Source organism: Oncorhynchus nerka, linkage group LG7 (assembly GCF_034236695.1).
Source record: "Oncorhynchus nerka isolate Pitt River linkage group LG7, Oner_Uvic_2.0, whole genome shotgun sequence".
Classification (NCBI taxonomy): Eukaryota; Metazoa; Chordata; class Actinopteri; order Salmoniformes; family Salmonidae; genus Oncorhynchus; species Oncorhynchus nerka.
In genome coordinates this window covers 71,176,347-71,194,732 of record NC_088402.1, presented here as the reverse complement: position 1 = coordinate 71,194,732, position 18,386 = coordinate 71,176,347, and the positions used below count along the sequence as shown (strand labels likewise).

Sequence of the window (18,386 nt, the reverse complement as noted above, 5' to 3'; positions counted from 1 at the left end):
AATAATGATAAAACAGAATGTGGATAGTGAAATACAATATACTGTAGGCCCAATGCAGCCGTGTTTATCTCAATATCAAATAGTATCTGTGTAACAGTTAAGTTCCTTACTGTGATTGTTTTCATGATTTTTTCTCTCCAAAAGAAACAAAAATAACCTCATAGCAAAGAACATTTCTCAAGCAAGACTTTTACTAGGACTGCCTGGGAGTGGTCTGTGGGGAGGGGAACACTGAAAACTAGCTTTCTAATGTATCACCTGGTGATTTCACCAGGTAGGCCAAAACTCCATCCCACCAAAATATCATAGTGTGGAAATGTATATAAAACACAGGATAATCACGTTTTTGCCTGCACCAGGCCTTTAAATAATATTCTGTACATAACAGTAAGCAAATTACCATACAGAAATGATGTAGAGAAACCAGTGCAATAAGGTATTCTAAAGTACAAACAACTTGGAATGAGCTGCTAAAGGATATCACCCCTATTTAGTCAGACTGTCTGACCTGACCCACAGGTGCAGAAACCTCATTGGCAGACATGTTCCAGGTGCACGGTCACATGCAGAGGAAGGTTCTTCATAATGAACTAACTGAAGCTCCATTCTCTGGCCATCTAACCCCTGTCATTTATGTTAATTTGGAATGAGACAGGTGTGAATGCAGACAAAGATCCACAGTGTTCCATAATTCTCTGTATACAGTATGGTTCCAACTGAATGCTCCCTGACAGTAAAGAGGATGCTGCTCCTGCAATAGACGCTTTATTAAAAGTGGTAGAGCTTTGATGTTAGAATGCAGCCCTGCAGACTGTAGTAGCCTTGGCCGAGCTGTCAGTGGTATGATACTCATTTGAAGGCCTGTGTGAGGTTTCAACACATCGTGGCAGGCCTCACAATACACAACATCTCTGCCTTCCCTCTTATAACTGCCTTCGCTGTCATTGATTTGACTGTTTTGTCTGGAAAACCAGCTCCAATATTTAAAGTCTTTGCTAAATGTGTGATGTTGTCTTGTTGCTTAGGTAGCTGTTGTGTTCGATACTCACTGGAATATATGTCCTTACCTTGAGTAATTCCCCTTTGCTTCCTGAATTGATATAAAAACAGCATGTCAGAAGATGTATGCTTTAGAGTGGCCAATTAATATACAGTACAAATTCCAAGCAAATAACAAACTAACCTGCAAGGCGTTTGCTGCTAATTTGAATACATTCTCACTTTCCACCTCTATATCCCCCTGTAAGAAATAAAGCATCATCATAAATGTGTTAATGTACTTATGGGCTGCTGAGACACTTTGCAGATGTCTGTGTCTGAGCTCTGTTCCTATGACTAACACATATTCATCAAAATATAATTATTTTCGACTAAACAGCAATCTACTCTTTCTGACTGTCTCATCTCATTCCAACAAAACAGTGTCTCGCGGCCACAGTCAGACTGAGGTTTGGTGGTTTATAAAGAGGGACAATGAGACGGTGAATCACCATTTATCTCAACACACAACAGAATAAGATAAGTAGCTTACATTGTAGACGGCAACTTTTGCATTTAGGAAGAATAATTCCACCGTTGTGTTGTCTTTCAGCAGTGTTATACTCTCGATGTAAAACCTGCAGGGATACGTACAAAGAAGTTTCAAAGACTATTTGTTAAATTTTATTCTAAAGTACATATTCCATGCATAATCAGTAAGACATCTCATCACCCACTACTAGATATTCCCTAATGTAATAAAACTACTGCCGTCATTATCATCTTAAACCAATAACAGGATATACTGTATGTGGTACAGATATGGACCTGGTGCAATAACTACCTGACCAGGAAGTTGAGGGCAATAGGCCCAGTAGCCCTCTTAGAAAAGTCATGTTCTAGAACTCTTCGGTCCAACTGCAAGTATTTACACTGGCCACTACAAGAGACAATGAAGAAAATTGTTAAGTAAACAAACAGCACTGGTAAGAAGCATACAAGCATACATTTATCAGTGGAGGATCCTCATGGGAGGAAGGGGAGGACCATCCTACTCAGTGAATTTCCCAAAAAATTTAAATAGATAAAACATATACTAAATATATTCTCGGCAATATATTAACGTGTGATTAAAACACACTGTTTTTAATTAAAACACACTGTTTTTAATGAAGGTTACAGTAGCCTCAACAGCACTCTCTGGGGTAGCACCATGTTGTAGCTGGAGGACAGCTATTTTCTGTGTGCATTGACTTCAATACAAAACCTATGAGGTTCATGGTTCTCACCCCCTTCCACAGACTTGCACAATAATTATGACGACTTCCGGAGGTCATCCTCCAACCTATCAGAGCTCTTGCAGCATGAACTGACGTGTTTTCCACCCAATCAAAGATTCAGAGAATGAATCTAGTAAAGAAAGCATAATCTACAGCTAGCTAGCACTGCAATGCTAAAATGTGGTTAGTAGTTGACTCAAAGAGAGAGAAAGACAATAGTTGAACAGTTTTTAACTCATTTATTTCTTTAAAAATTAAGGAGAAGCACCAGAGAGAGAGAGAGAGATTTCATTGTATTTTTTAAAACTTTTACTTTCACTTACTTAGCTAGCTAATGCAGCTAGCTAATTTAGCCTACTCAAACACCAGGCTCAAACAGAGAGGAATGCCATTTATTTTTGTTAGCTAGCTAAGGCTATCCAACAATAGAACTCAAGGTCAAGGTAAGCTCGGTTTTATTAATTGTATTAATTTATTGCCACCGGGGCCCGCCGGTGTAACTGCTAAACTGCTTGCTGTACACAGTACTGTGTGATCGTAATGAGTTAACTTAATGCTCTAGCTCTAGTGATCAGGGGTGTATTCATTCCACCGATTCATCGAAAAACTTTTCTTAAAAGGAAGCACACAGAACGAAACGGGGATAAACCTACCTGAATTTGTCCAATAGAAACTCTCGTTTGCAACTGTTGGTGTCACACCCTGATCAGTTTCAGCTGTCTTTGTGCTTGTCTCCACCCCCCTCCAGGTGACGCCCATCTTCCCCATTATCCCCTGGGCATTTATACCTGTGTTCTCTGTTTGTCTGTTGCCAGTTCGTCTAGTCTTGTCAAGCCTACCAGGGTGTTTTTCTTACTCCTGTTTCCTTGAGCCCGTTTTCTAGTTTTCCATTTTTTGTATCATTCTGCCTGCCCTTACCGAGTCTGCCTGCCGCTCTGTACCTTTTGGACTCTGCCCTGGACTACCGACCCCTGCCTGCCCTTAACCTGTCCTTTGCCTGCCCCCTGTTTAAATAATAAACGTCCGTTATTCGAACACTCTGCATCTGGGTCTTTTCCTGAGCCGTGATAGTTGGACTAATGATTACACTCTAGATCAGCTAGATGACGGTATTTGGTGTGTCACTGTCTGTCACCTTAATTACTCAAATTTGTCTCTCGACCTGTGCACCTACGTTATAAACTTTCATTCATAGGCTAGTTTGTAGCAACCTCATGATGGGTATAGGGAAAAATACAGTATCATGTAGTAGCCTAAACCTATCAATGTTACATTGTGAATGGAATATGAATGACAGTCATCCAATATGCTGTGATAGAAATATGCTCATAAAATGTTTAATTGTCCTCCCTAATCTTAAATAGCCAAGACCACCACTGAGCGCTCGCAAGCACTCACACACACTAGCACAAACACACACACTAGCACAAACACACACACACACACACACAGTATGCTCTAACACCCATATACTTACAAAATAAGCAGTGTCTTACCTGTCATCAACAAATGTTAGGCCGAAGTATTCCTTCTCTTTGAGGTTAAAATGGGAGGACACCAGATCTAGCAGTTCACGGGACAACAGCTTGGGCTGTGGAATAGGAAATTGTTTGAAGAGGGCATTAGGCCTATCTATTTGAGGGCATTATCATTTTTGGTCCAAATTATTTGAAATTCATAGGAAACTAAAGTACTGTTACAATAATCTCATAAAATGATTTAAGATATTGTACCTGAACCAGCAGATCAAGTTTCCTGTCGTCAAGGAGATGAACCTGGCAGAGTCTCCCCTCCGTCATCTACAATGGAGTACAGAAAGTAAATGCTGAGTATTGGATTTGTTCATACTGTCAATCAACACCAACCCTGCTTAGATGCAAATGCAATTAATGACAATTGTAGGACATTTCAGTTGTGTAGAAATCTTGTCTCAGTCAATACAAATTGACCAAAATCAAACATCAGCCAAGGCTTTCTTTCTTTTTGTAAAACCTTATATTTACCCCTTTTCTCCCCAATTTCATGATATCCAATTGGTAGTTACAGTCTTGTACCATCGCTGCAACTCCCATACGGACTCGGGAGAGGCGAAAGTTGAGAGCCATGCGTCCTCCGAAACATGACCCTGCCTAGCTGCACTCTTTCTTGACACACTGTTCACTTAACCCAGAAGCCAGCCGCACCAATGTGCGGCTACAAAGGAATTGGCCACAGTGCAGCTACAAAGGAATTGGCCACAGTGCATCTACAAAGGAATTGGCCACAGCTGGCAACTGAAGTCAGCGTGCGTGCACCCTGCCCGCCACAAGGAGTCTCTAGAGTGTGATGGGACAAGGACTGGTCTCCCAGTCGCGGCCAGCTGCGACACTGCCTGGGATCGAACACGGGTCTGTAGTGACGCCTCACGCACTGCGGTGCAATGCCTTAGACTGCTGCACCACACAGGAGGCGCAGGGCTTTCTTTTTAACAAAGTCAATGCACAGTATAGAGAGCTTAATCACGTTCAGGAAATAATAACTGATGTTGTTTTTAATTACAAGGACTCCATTGTCTCATGGATTTAGCACTAAAGTAACCCAAAGAGGATTTGTTGTTCTGAAGGTTTTTAAGTAATTCTGTAGGGGAGAGTGGGGTAAGTTGAGATGTTTTACGTTCAGCATCACTCCGTCAAGGGAAACATAGTATTCTTTCCAACAAAGATATGTACATGTATTTCAATATGTTGTGTATCTCTAAAACTAATCAGAATTCATGTACATTTCAGTTTTGAAGACATAGCTTATCTAAAAAAAAGTGGTCTCTTGGCACAAATTACACCGGGTATTGGGTAAGTTGAGCCGCAGGTCAGGGTAAGTTAAAATCTCTACAGGATTGGTGGCTTCCCTGCGGAACGGTTGAGCTAACCTAGGCTAATGTGATTAGCATGAGGTTGTAATTAACAATAACATTTCCAAGGACATAGACATATTTGATATTGGCAGAAAGCTTGAATTCTTGTTAATCTAACTTCACTATCCAATTTACAGTAGCTATTACAGTGAAATAATAGCATGCTATTGTTTGAGGAGAGTGCACAGTTATGAACTTGAAAATGTATTAATAAACCAATTAGGCACATTTGGGCAGTCTTGATATAAAATGTTGAACAGAAATACAATGGTTCATTGGATCAGTCTAAAACGTTGCACATACACTGCTGCTATCTAGTGGTCAAAATCTAAATTGCGCCTGGGCTGAAATAATACATTATGGCCTTTCTGTTGCATTTCAAAGATGATGGTACAAAAAATATGTTTGTATTATCCTTTACTAGATCTAATGTGTTATATTCTCCTACATTCATTTAACATTTCCAGAAACGTCAAAGTGTTTCCTTTCAAATGATATCAAGAATATTGGATCCTTGCTTCAGGTCCTGAGCTATAGGCAGTTAGATTTGGGTATGTCATTTTAGGTGAAAATTGAAAAAAAGGGGCGGATCCTTAAGCAGATTTCAGTACTGAATTAAATATTAGCACTACCTTTTAAAAAACATGTCTATCTTTATTTCCAAAACACAAACTAAATCATCACTTTTTTGTCTTTTAATCCTTTGAAGCATCTTTTAACATAGGCTTAACAACTATCAAACACTCTGTACTTTCTTTTTTACATAGGCCAGGCCCTGTTGTTGCCTCATATCCAATCGAAAAATGCCTTGAATTACGCCTGTGAAGAAAACACTTCAATTTGCTCAACTTGCCATGGGCTCAACCGTTGGCTTAACGTTTTGACTATATTAGCCCACACAGCTACAAGGATGCACTTTCATGCTAGGTTTAGAACTTCATACTGAAGCTTATAGAAACCCCAACTGAGGTTTACAGCCAAATTATCTACTTTGGTTTAGATACAAGCATCATGAACCCTCTAACATAATAAATTAATTTGACTTGGCGAAAATCTATTTTTTGGACCTAACTTTCTACCACTTTTTTCATGTGATTTCTTCCTTCACAGACTCCATGAAATGATGACATCTACCTAAATATTGAGCAAATTATACATTTTTTGTATGGTTTCATAGAAATAAGGGTGGCTCAACTTACCCCTTTGGCTCACCTTACCCCACTCTTCCCCCAAAAGCCTTTTGTAGCACTTAAAAACGTAAAATACATACACATACTCCAAAAACAATCAACACCACACCTGACTCTAATCTGTGTCCACCAAATTATGGAATGAAGTGCTAAAATATAAAATATACAACCTGCAATGGCTCACAAAACATTCTCAATATCACATATAGTAGTTACAGGTAACACTAAAGCAGGCAAAGACACACACCTCCACCAGCCCTGTCCTCTTAACAGCCCTATACTGTAAATGACAGATGAAGTCCTACTGATCTATAAAGTGCTGCTGTACCTGGTAGAGTTCCCCTGGGAGGACACACGTCTGAACACATCCCTGTCCAGAGCTCATCATAGCCCTTCTTCCTCAAGATCCACACACTGACAACCAGCACAAAGCGAGCACCTCTGACCAACAGCTTGTCCATACTGCACGCTAGCTAACACCCAGGCGGGCTTTGGCTTGGCTGTCCCTGCTCTGCAACGCCTGATACCTACCAAACCCAAGTCTGGCTGGGTTGGTTTGCGTAACAATATCATTGATATGTGCTGCTAACCCATTGAGCTAAGGCACGTCTGGGTCAGATGCTAGACTACAGACTTTTCTTTCAGAGCACTGCTTCTGCTAAGCCTGAGGGAAAATGGGTCAGCCAGGAGACGTGGTGCAGGTGACTCCTATTGTAGCCAAATCATTTATGCTCTAGGAAACATAGAGCATGAGGAAACCGAGGTGTTGGATACCAGACAGTAATACCGCCTCTGTCTCAGACAAATCTAATAATACATTTTGTATAGCGCATTTCATTACATAAAATAATCTCAAAGAGCCTAAAAAGCTAAACCAACAACCAACTAATTTAAATTGAGATGGTAGAGATGGAGATTGAATGTCTCTATTTGGCTTTGGATGAAAGGCTGGGAGTTGAAGAGGTTCGGGTAGGAAAGTCATAATTAACAAATCACCCTCTGTTAATTATGTTAATTAACAATCATTCAATTAAGGGGTCTGATTTAAAGGCCCTGCAACACTGACAATGTGATCAATTAAAAAAAATATGATCTAATGTTAAATATGCACATTCAATGGATCCAATTAATTTTGCATGACTGCATGTCACTCACAGAGACCTACAGTATTTGTCACAGTGCACTGACATTGTTATGCCAGTATTATAGCAGCAGGATGTCTAGTGTATTTGTGATGACAATGCCATCGTGCTTTAATGTGTGCAGATTGCAGAACCAGCTGCCAGGAGCTGGACAGTTATAGCTATTACATTTTCAGAATTAGATGGGTCATAGTGATTTGTCACTACAGTGAGTATTCTATGTGGGGCAGAAAATGTCAAAAAAATGTTTCTTACTTAAGGCCCTCATGTGCATGAACATGTGAGGATTCATTTCCAATGTGTACTTGGAGTATCAGCCAATTTAATTGAATGAGCGTTTTGTGATTGGTTTTCCCACATTTAACATTTGGACAGTGGGAAATGTCAAATCCTCTCAACATGATCTATTTTTATCACTCTGGACAGAGCTTTCCACAAGCTTTTCCAGATGCACAGATCTAGGAGCTAAACGCTAACTTTTATGTCACTTCAAAATTCTATTTCACTTTTCTTTAAGGATGTTTATAGCCAACCCATCCTCATATCAAGTCCCGTTGAGATTCAGCCTGTACATACTGTAGCAATAATATTTGCACGTATAACTATATAAAGTCAATTTATGCTAATGCATGAGATAATGATATTGATTTATTGACTGGAATACTGATTCCAGTTTTCCAGTGTTGTGTTTATCCAAGACCACTGACACTGCTTAGTCATCCAAACACATTACATTCAACAGCTCTCAAGAAAACACCACTTGCCTTCAGACATGCAATTAATCTCACGTGGCAGAGATGTAGCGGGACATGATGAAAGAAGTGTAAAGGCTTTCTGTGTGTTTTTGGAGCCTGACTGCTGTCTGAGAAGTGGGCCACAGGCAATGGGCATGGGACTATAAGGAATAGGGCCTAGGGGCCTGGGTGATATGGAGAGCTTGTCATGGATGGCCTGTTACGGATTGGCGCTGGCCCTCTGCACTAATATCAACTGTGTTAAGTGGATCTAAACATTACCCTCTTATAATGCTTGACTTGCATATATGTCATCATAAATGTCTTGCTTCACATAACGTTATCAACGATGCCACTTTCACATGGCAGTTTGTAATGATTATAGACTACGAGACAATGATGATGAGGTTTAATGACAGGCTAAGTATTCAGGCATATTGTTGCATGAACCTGTATCTGGGCAAAAGTGACGATGACTATGACGAGATCTCCTCTCTGCCCAGAAAGCTTCCATTCATCTTCCAATTAGACAGCTCTGCAAGCGTTATAATGTTAAAATAAGTTCTTTACACACCAAATATGCCTGCCCTGCCTGCAACTATCCTCATTTACTGCTGTCACACCCAGCATGTACTTCCAAGAAAGGTCTAAATAAAAATGGTCAAGCAACCCCCCAAAAAAGGTATGGATTGTTTTTGACCGGAAGAGGTGTGTCTTCCGGTCAAAAACAAACCATTCATATTTTTCCGGTTGCTTGTACATTTTGATTTAGACCTGTTTTAGAAGTACATGCTGGGTGTGACGGCAGTAAATCACATGAAACGGCTGGTTTTGTCATCATGGCCTGGCTGCACCTCCTCTTATCTCGGTTTCCTGGCTTCATGCATTATTGATGAAACCTGGTCTCGCACGCCAGCCCATGTCTGCTCTTTAGACTTATATACTTGTCCTCTGCACATGGTTTAGACATGTACTGTGACGCAGGGCTAAATGATCTCTTGATTCCTTTATACACATTTCCATGATCAGGTTGACATTTCCTGGAGTCATACTGCAAAGCAATCTATAAGACTTAGTCTATGTTTTTGTGGTAATTTGCCTTGATGTGTCAAGGGTGGATTTGACAACTTTAGTTCAGTAAAAAGTCATTAGAAACTGAACAAGTTAACATCAGGGTTCCCACACCAAAAGAAAACCAAACACTCTTAAGCAGCCAAAACAATGTCTTCCTGTGATTTCAGGTGTCTGTAAACAGCCTACTAAACAGGATACCCAGCTCCAATTCTATCAAGCCAGGGTGACCTCAATGTAATCAAGTAGTTTTCCATTCAGTCACAACACTCTTTTCAGCTAGTGCACCACAAAACCTCTCCGGTGTTGTGACACGAGACCACTTGTTGGTTGCTTGGGAAGGAAATTACCCAAAAGCAACTTGTAACTTGCATCTTTGACTTCTGCTGATGACTGGTCATGACCTCCAGCACCATAGCTAACCTCTAGGTAAGGCTACACAGAGCAGCAGTATTTGAGGGGAGGCTGGGACACCTGTTCCCCCAGGCTTAGCGCCTTCTGGGATCCTGAGGCAGTGAGTTGATAGGAGTGGTGTTTGGAATTCTACCATCATATTTCTCCTTTGACCAAATTTAGTCATTGGTAAAATATAATGACCATGGCCTTCATCTAGCTGGAAACTGATGATTTAAAAAAAATGGAATATCTACATAGGAGTTCAGAGGCCCATCATCAGCAACCATCACTCCTGTGTTCCAATGGCACATTGTGTTAGCTAATCCAAGTTAATAATTTTAAAAGGCTAATTGATCATTAGAAAACCCTTTTGCTATTATGTTAGCGCAGCTGAAAATGTTGTGCTGATTAAAGAAGCAATAATACTGGCCTTCTTTAGTCTAGTTGAGTATCTGGAGCATCAGCATTTGTGGGTTCGAATACAGTGTCACAATCGTTGTAAGAAGCGGACCAAAGCGCAACGTGGTGTGAATGCATCATTTAATAGATGACGAAAAAACACAAAGAAAACTGTACTAAACGAACAAGAAGCTATAATAAGAACTATGCTGACACAAGCAACTAACATAGACAATCACCCACAACCCACAATGACAAAACTACCTAAATATGGTTACCAATCAGAGACAACGACTAACACCTGCCTCTGATTGAGAACCATATCAGGCCAAACACAGAAACAGACAAACTAGACATCCAACATAGAATGCCCACCCAGCTCACGTCCTGACCAACACTAAAACAAGGAAAACACAAAAGAACTATGGTCAGAACGTGACATACAGGCTCAAAATGGCTAGAAACATAGCACTTTCTTCTGAAACTCGTCAGTTTATTCTTGTTCTGTGAAATGAAGGCTATTTGAATGAAGGCCAGTTGAGAACAAGTTCTCATTTACAACTGTGACCTGGCCAAGATAAGGCAAAGCAGTGTGACACAAACAACAACACAGAGTTACACATGGAATAAACAAACGTACAGTCAATAACACAATAGGGGAAAAATCTATATACATTGTGTGCAAATGAGGTAAGATAACGGAGGTAAGGCAATAAATAGGCCATAGTGGCGAAGTAATTACAATTTAGCAATTAAACACTGGAGTGATAGATGTGCAGAAGATGCATGTGCAAGTAGAGATACTGGGGTGCAAAGGAGCAAAATATAAATAACAATATGGGGATGAGGTAGTTCAATGGGCTATTTACAGATGGGCTATGTACAGATGCAGTGGTCTGTGAGCTGCTCTGACAGCTGATGCTTAAAGTTAGTGAGGGAAGTATGAGTCTCCTGCTTCAGTGTTTTTTGCAGTTCGTTCCAGTCATTGGCAGCAGAGAACTGGAAGGAAAGGCGGGCCAAAGGAGGAATATGCTTTGGGGGTGACCAGTGAAATACAGTGGGGCAAAAAAGTATTTTGTCAGCCACCAATTGTGCAAGTTCTCCCACTTAAAACGATGAGAGAGGCCTGTAATTTTCATCATAGGTACACTTCAACTAAGACAGACAAATTTAGGAAAAAAAATCCAGAAAATCAGATTGTAGGATTTTTAATGAATTTATTTGCAAATGATGGTGGAAAATAAGTATTTGGTCAATAACAAAAGTTTATCTCAATACTTTGTCATATACACTTTGTTGGCAATGACAGAGGTCAAACATTTTCTGTAAGTCTTCACAAGATATTGGCCCATTCCTCCATGCAAATCTCCTCTAGAGCAGTGATGTTTTGGGGCTGTTGCTGGGCAACATGGACTTTCAACTCCCTCCAAAGATTTTCTATGGGGTTGAGATCTGGAGACTGGCTAGGCCACTTCAGGACCTTGAAATGCTTCTTACGACGCCACTCCTTCATTGTCCGGGCGGTGTGTTTGGGATCATTGTCATGCTGAAAGACCCAGCCACGTTTCATCTTCAATGCCCTTGCTGATGGTAGGCTCTGTTACTTTGGTCCCAGCTCTCTGCAGGTCATTCACTAGGTCCCCCCGTGTGGTTCTGGGATTTTTGCTCACAGTTCTTGTGATCATTTTGACCCCACAGGGTGAGATCTTGCATGGAGCCCCAGATCGAGGGAGATTATCAGTGGTCTTGTATGTCTTCCATTTCCTAATAATTGCTCCCACAGTTGATTTCTTCAAACCATGCTGCTTACCTATTGCAGATTCAGTCTTCCCAGCCTGGTGCAGGTCTACCATTTTGTTTCTGGTGTCCTTTGACAGCTCTTTGGTCTTGGCTATAGTGGAGTTTGGGGTGTGACTGTTTGAGGTTGTGGACAGGTGTCTTTTATACTGATAACAAGTTCAAACAGGTGCCATTAATACAGGTAACGAGTGGAGGACAGAGGAGCCTCTTAAAGAAGAAGTTACAGGTCTGTGAGAGCCAGAAATCTTGCATGTTTGTAGGTGACCAAATACTTATTTTCCACGATAATTTGCAAATAAATTCTTTAAAAATCCTTCAATGTGATTTAAAAAAAAAAAATTCTCATTTTGTCTGTCATAGTTGAAGTGTACCTATGATGAAAATTACAGGCCTCTCTCATCTTTTTAAGTGGGAGACCTTGCACAATTGGTGGCTGACTAAATACTTTTTTGCCCCACTGTATACCTGTGGGAGCGCGTGCTACGGGTGGGTGCTGCTATAGTGACCAGTGAGCTGAGATAAGGCGGCACTTTACTTAGCAAAGACTTATAGATGACCTGGAGCCAATGGGTTGGGCGACGAATATGAAGCGAGGGCCAGCCAACGAGAGCATACAGGTCGCAGTGATGGGTAGTATATGGGGCTTTGGTGACAAAACGGATGGCACTGTGATAGACGGCATCCAATTTGCTGAGTAGAGTGTTGGAGGATATTTTATAAATGACATCGCCGATGTCAAGGATCGGTAGGATAGTCAGTTTTACGAGGGTATGTTTGGCAGCATGAGTGAAGGATGCTTTGTTGCGAAATAGGAAGCCGATTCTAGATTTGATTTTGGATTGGAGATTCTTAATGTGAGTCTGGAAGTAGAGTTTACAGTCTAACCAGACACCTAGGCATTTGTAATTGTCCACAAATTATGTCAGAAGCGTCCAGAGTAGTGATGCTGGACTGGCAGGCAGGTGCGGGCAGTGATCGGTTGAAGAGCATGCATTTAGTTTTACTTGCATTTAAGAGCAGTTGGAGGCCACTGAAGGAGAGTTGTATGACATTGAAGTTTGTCTGGAGGTTAGTTAACACAGTGTCCAAAGAAGGGCCATAAGTATACAGAATGGTGTCGTCTGCGTAGAGGTGGATCAGAGAATCACCAGCAGCAAGAGCAACATCATTGATGTATACAGAGAAAAGAGTCGGCCTGAGAATTTAACCCTGTGGTACCCCCATACAGACTGCCAGAGGTCCTGACAACAGGCCCTCCGATTTGACACACTGAACTCTGTCTGAGAAGTAGTTGGTGAACCAGGCGAGGCAGTCATTTGAGAAACGAAGGCTGTTGAGTCTGCCAATAAGAATGTGGTGATTGACAGAGTCGAAAGCCTTGGCCAGGTCGATGAATACGGCTGCATAGATTTGTCTTTTATCGATGGCGGTTATGTTACCAGCTCGGAAACTAGATTGCATGGCGGAGAAGGTACGGTGGGATTCGAAATGGTCGGTGATCTGTTTGTTAACTTGGCTTTCGAAGACCTTAGAAAGACAGGGTAGAATAGATATAGGTCTGTAACAGTTTGGGTCTAGAGTGTCTCCTCCTTTGAAGAGGGGGATGACCGTGGCAGCTTTCCAATCTTTGGGGATCTCAGATGATACGAAAGAGAGGTTGAACAGGCTAGTAATAGGGGTTGCAACAATTTTGGCTGATAATTTTAGAAAGAGAGGGTCCAGGATGTCTAGCCCAGCCCAACATTAGAGTGTCTAGTTTGAGAAACAGGCGCCTCACAAGTCCTCAACTGGCAGCTTCATTAAATACTACCCGCAAAACACCCGTCTTAATGTCAACAGTGAAGACGCGACTCCGGGATGCTGGCCTTCTAGGCAGTGTTCCTCTGTCTAGTGTCTGTGTTCTTTTGCACATCTTAATATTTTCTTTTTATTGGCCAGTCTGAGATTTGGCTTTTTCTTTGCAACTCTGCCTAGAATGCCAGCATCCCGGAGTCTCCTCTTCACTGTTGACGTTGAGACTGGTGTTTTGCAACTACAGCAATCAAAGAGCACTCAGCACTGCACACTAACCATGCTGTCTACGCTGTCTAATCATGACAGCTGTAGTAGCAGTATTTTCAGAAGTAGTGGAAGTATTAGCACTAAGTAGTGGTTAAGGTAGCAGTAGAGGTAGTAGGCTAGTAGGAGTAGAGGTAAAGTAGTAGCAGCAGTAGTAGCAGTAGTAGTAGTAGTGGTAGTAGCAGTAGTAGCAGCAGTAGTAGCAGTAGTAGAAGTAGTAGTAGCGGTAGAAGCAGTAGTAGTGGTAGGAGTGGTAGTAGTAGTAGAAGTAATAGTATTGGTATTAGTAGTAGTAGTGGTAGTAGTAGTTGTAGTATAAACAGTAGTAGTAGTAGTAATAGTAGTGGTAGTAGTAGTAGTAGTCGCAGTAGTAGTAGTAGTAGTAGTAGGAGTAGGGGTGGTAGTGGTAGGAGTAGTTGTATTATAAGTAGTAGTAGTAGTAGTGGTAGTAACAGTAGTAGCAGCAGTAGTAGCAGTAGTAGGAGTGGGATTAGTAGTAGTAGTGGTAGTAGTAGTTGTAGTATAAGCAGTAGTAGTAGTAGTAGTAGTAGTAGTAGTAGTACTTTTACACCTGCATTGTTTGCTGTTTGGGGTTTTAGGCTGGGTTTCTGTACAGCACTTTGAGATATCAGCTGATGTACGAAGGGCTATATAAATAAATTTGATTTGATTTGATTTGATTTAGTTGTAGTAGTAGTAGTAGTAATGGTAGTAGCAGTAGTAGTTGTAGTACTAGTTGGAATTGTTGGAGTAACAGTAGTAGTGTAGTATTAGTAGTAGTAGTAGTGGTAGTAGCAGTAGTAGCAGCAGTACTAGTTGTGGTACTAGTTGGGTTGTTGGAGTAACAGTAGTAGTGTAGTATTAGTAGTAGTAGTAGTGGTAGTAGCAGTAGTAGCAGCAGTAGTAGTTGTAGTACTAGTTGGGGTTGTTGGAGTAATAGTAGTAGTGTAGTATTAGTAGTAGAGTATTAGTAGTACCCGTAACTGTTGCTATCCCTTCACTACAGCTGTTTCTCTTCAGGGTGCCAGAAGCAGGTGCTGTAGTAAGGGGTTTGCATGCCTACTGAAAGGGACTGCAACGTTGTATTATCTGGAGCTGTTGTGACTTTCTGCAGAGCCCTGGGGAAGGAGCGAGGCACTCAGTCACTGAGGAGCAGAGTAGAGATTGGGATATTATTGATGTTGCAACGCTTGATGTGGGTAACAGAACTACGAATCACAAAGCTTTTATAGATGCTATCATCAAAAGATAACATTGGCTGTCAAAACAATATTATCGTGACATGTAGCACTATTAATTTTATTGAAAATTAGCATTTACTGTCATCAGTTATAATAGGTACTAGCAAGAGCCGATAATCTGGAGTATGTAGAGTTATGGCATTGAACAGGTGTGTGATTACCAATGAATGCTTGAGGATGAAGACTGACGTAACACTTATGCAGTTTCATAGAATGTGTATACTTCCCTACCTATGGACTTGTAACAGTATTTATGTAACGTAACAATATTTAACTCTTCCAGGTTATGAATAAATGCAGGATAACCAGCATTTCCAAAAATAATCCTCTCTTTAGACAGTGTTTCATGTAAATCCTCAGGAGACGTCAAGGTTCCTGAAAGGAAAACTGCCAACTGAGTGTCGTGGTGTGTTGCTCATCACCAGCATCAAACAGCCTCACAAGCCATCTCTCATGTACTGAGGTACACTCACAAGAGGAAAATATGTAGAGGCAGTAAACTAGCAGAAGTATATGACTACATGCTATATGTTTACTGTTAAAGGTACAATGTATTATTTCAGTTTGCTGTATATTTAGTTACCCACTTAAACAACACTTGTTTGTTATGACCCCTGTTGCTTGTTTCAAGGGGTCAGTCATTGCTTTATGTCGTGGGTTTTAAACAATGACCCCCATCTCCAGTGGTGCTGCTTTGCATTAGTCACCATACTGTTTTCAACAGGATATCCTGACCAACAACGGCAGGGGCCATCACAACGGGATAAGTCTCAGGATAGTGAAGTTCATCCACTTCCATTTCTAAGAAAAACAGCCATCAAACTAGAAATTCCTGTTTACCATGCAGGATGCCTAAAACTACGTCAAAAGCCTTTCTTTTCCTGAATCTCACAGAGAACATGACAAATAGTGACAACTTGTAGACAAATAGTGACAACACTATCATCACTATCAGTCATGGTTTTGCTCTTCTTTCTTTGTTCTATTCACTGCAAGATCTGTACAGTGTAAAAAAAAAGTTTTGAGAATTGAGTTTACTTTTTCAAATAGTTTTAACGAATTCACTACGTAGTCAATCGGTAACATCAGGCCAGAGCTGGCACTGCCACCTGTACCAGGACATTATACTGTATGCTGCTGTTTGCTTTGGCTGCTTCTACACAGGTGACATGTTTCTCATGAAAATGATGGAGTGAGCCTGCTAGCTGCCTTAGAGCGGTCACTGACAACGTACAATGCTAAATAAAGGATGCAAATAATCCACAACTCTTTATGACTATCCACATGTAGCCTAAGTAGGCATACACAGCATGGACATACACCGCATGAACAAAAACAGATCGGTAAAACGGGTAGACAGTATACTTGCAGAGTAAAATTATGTTGCTAATTAATCAACTGGACTTCGTTTCTGATGCTTATATATGAATTGAAATCGTTTACCGCTTACTGCCTAATCCTAAAGATATCATTTATGTAGATAAATAAAGCTACATAATCATTGCCTTAATATTAATTTACCCAATCCCATTTCTGTAAGGAAGCCTTCTTTCTGCACTGTATCCTTCCTCACTGACCAAACCCCGGTCCATATCGGTCCCTAACCGATCCCTTCTATACACTGCTGTTTAGTGCAGACTAGACTGGATAGCAAGGTGTGTCAGGCAGAATGCAAATGCATTATGTGTCTTATCTCATCATCAAAAACATATTTTAGTTTATTCCATTCATATAAAGAAAATTATTTACCAATTGTATACAGTAGGCTAATGACCCATTAAAACGTTGTATGCTAACAGGAACACGTATTTCACAATGGGGTAGGAACAATGACTAGGTTACTACTTACTGTACATTGGTGGTTATTTTCAGTCAATGACAAACCTGAGTCCCTGATTACAGAAAAAGCTAAATAAAAGTATATGAATTGGCATGATTCTTTTGTTGAAAGAAAAAACACTGATGCCAATATTGATAATACAATTACAATAGGATAGCCAAGCCTACAATGATATGATAAAGCCGGTTAATTAATTGATCACTCGAGTGGGATCCCATTCCGATGCATGAATGACCTGGTATACTTTGTTCCCTGCACAGTTCAGAGAATACTCTCCCCATTATCGTTTATTGTCACGTTGTAATGGGACAATCTTACCTTCGTTTTGGGCGTTTCCTTTAATTTCAGCTGGTTGGTTTCTTGAATCTAACATAGGTCTCCCCCAGCATATTGGGAACGCATTCAATGCATCCCTGTTACGTTTTCAGCAAAAGGAGGAGAGAGTCAGTGAACTGTATCGCTGTCAACTATTAGTAGCCTTCTCTCGTAGGGCTACTCGCGCACGCTTGCTTTCTTCCACGCTCACCACGCCTTCACCCCGCAGTTATTTACGTGAAAGGAGATTTTAGCGCTCGCTGTCCTCAGCTACGGCGGCTGTACTGAACTGTACACAATGGGTCACAATATGCTCATTGCTGGTAACAAAGGTTAATGTTTTAGAATTAGACATGATGCAGACCCATGCGGAATACCATTGTTTTCTACCCATGTATTATCGCAAACCTATCTACATGCCTATCAGGGTTTTAAAATAATAATAATTATTGTAGCCAATTGTGGCCATTGTATAAATTAATGCATGTCCAAAATACTGTGTTGGCTGTGACAAACCCCACCCATCCATTGCCTTCAAAAAAATCTATTCATCAACAATTAATAGGATTGAACTAAAGTGACAAACTGCTCTATATTTCAGAACAACTCAAATGTAAATCTCATGAAAGCAACCTGAGGCAATTTGTGGTTTATAACATGCTGCCAAGAAGAACCAGATCTAATAATCTCATTGTCGGGAGTGATCAGCCAATGATCATTGTCATCTTTTTGGGTTGCCTATGGTTTGTATCCAAATACTAAAGATAATATCCAGGAGCCAAGACCAATATTTCTACCAGGACATTGGTCCCAAGATCCAGACAGTGAGTTGAGACCATGACAATTTAAAAACCAAATGAATATAGTCTTGAGTGGTCTCAAGACCAAGACAATTAGGGACCCAGGGACCCTCCATTATATGTTAGCAAAAAAAAAACTCACATATTGTCATTACGTGAAAGATAGAGGTAAAGGGTTTCAACATTTTAAAATTAATAGGTTTGCTAGACAGTTTCAATATATATACACTACCGTTCAAAAGTTTGGGGTCA

The 18,386-nt window shown here is 40.7% G+C and overlaps 1 pseudogene; it reads right to left on the bottom strand.

Moving 5' to 3' along the window:
- Window positions 1-17,527, bottom strand: part of LOC115132309 (FERM domain-containing protein 4B-like) — a 29,705-nt pseudogene extending 12,178 nt beyond the window's left edge.
- Window positions 17,528-18,386: the final 859 nt, after the last annotated feature.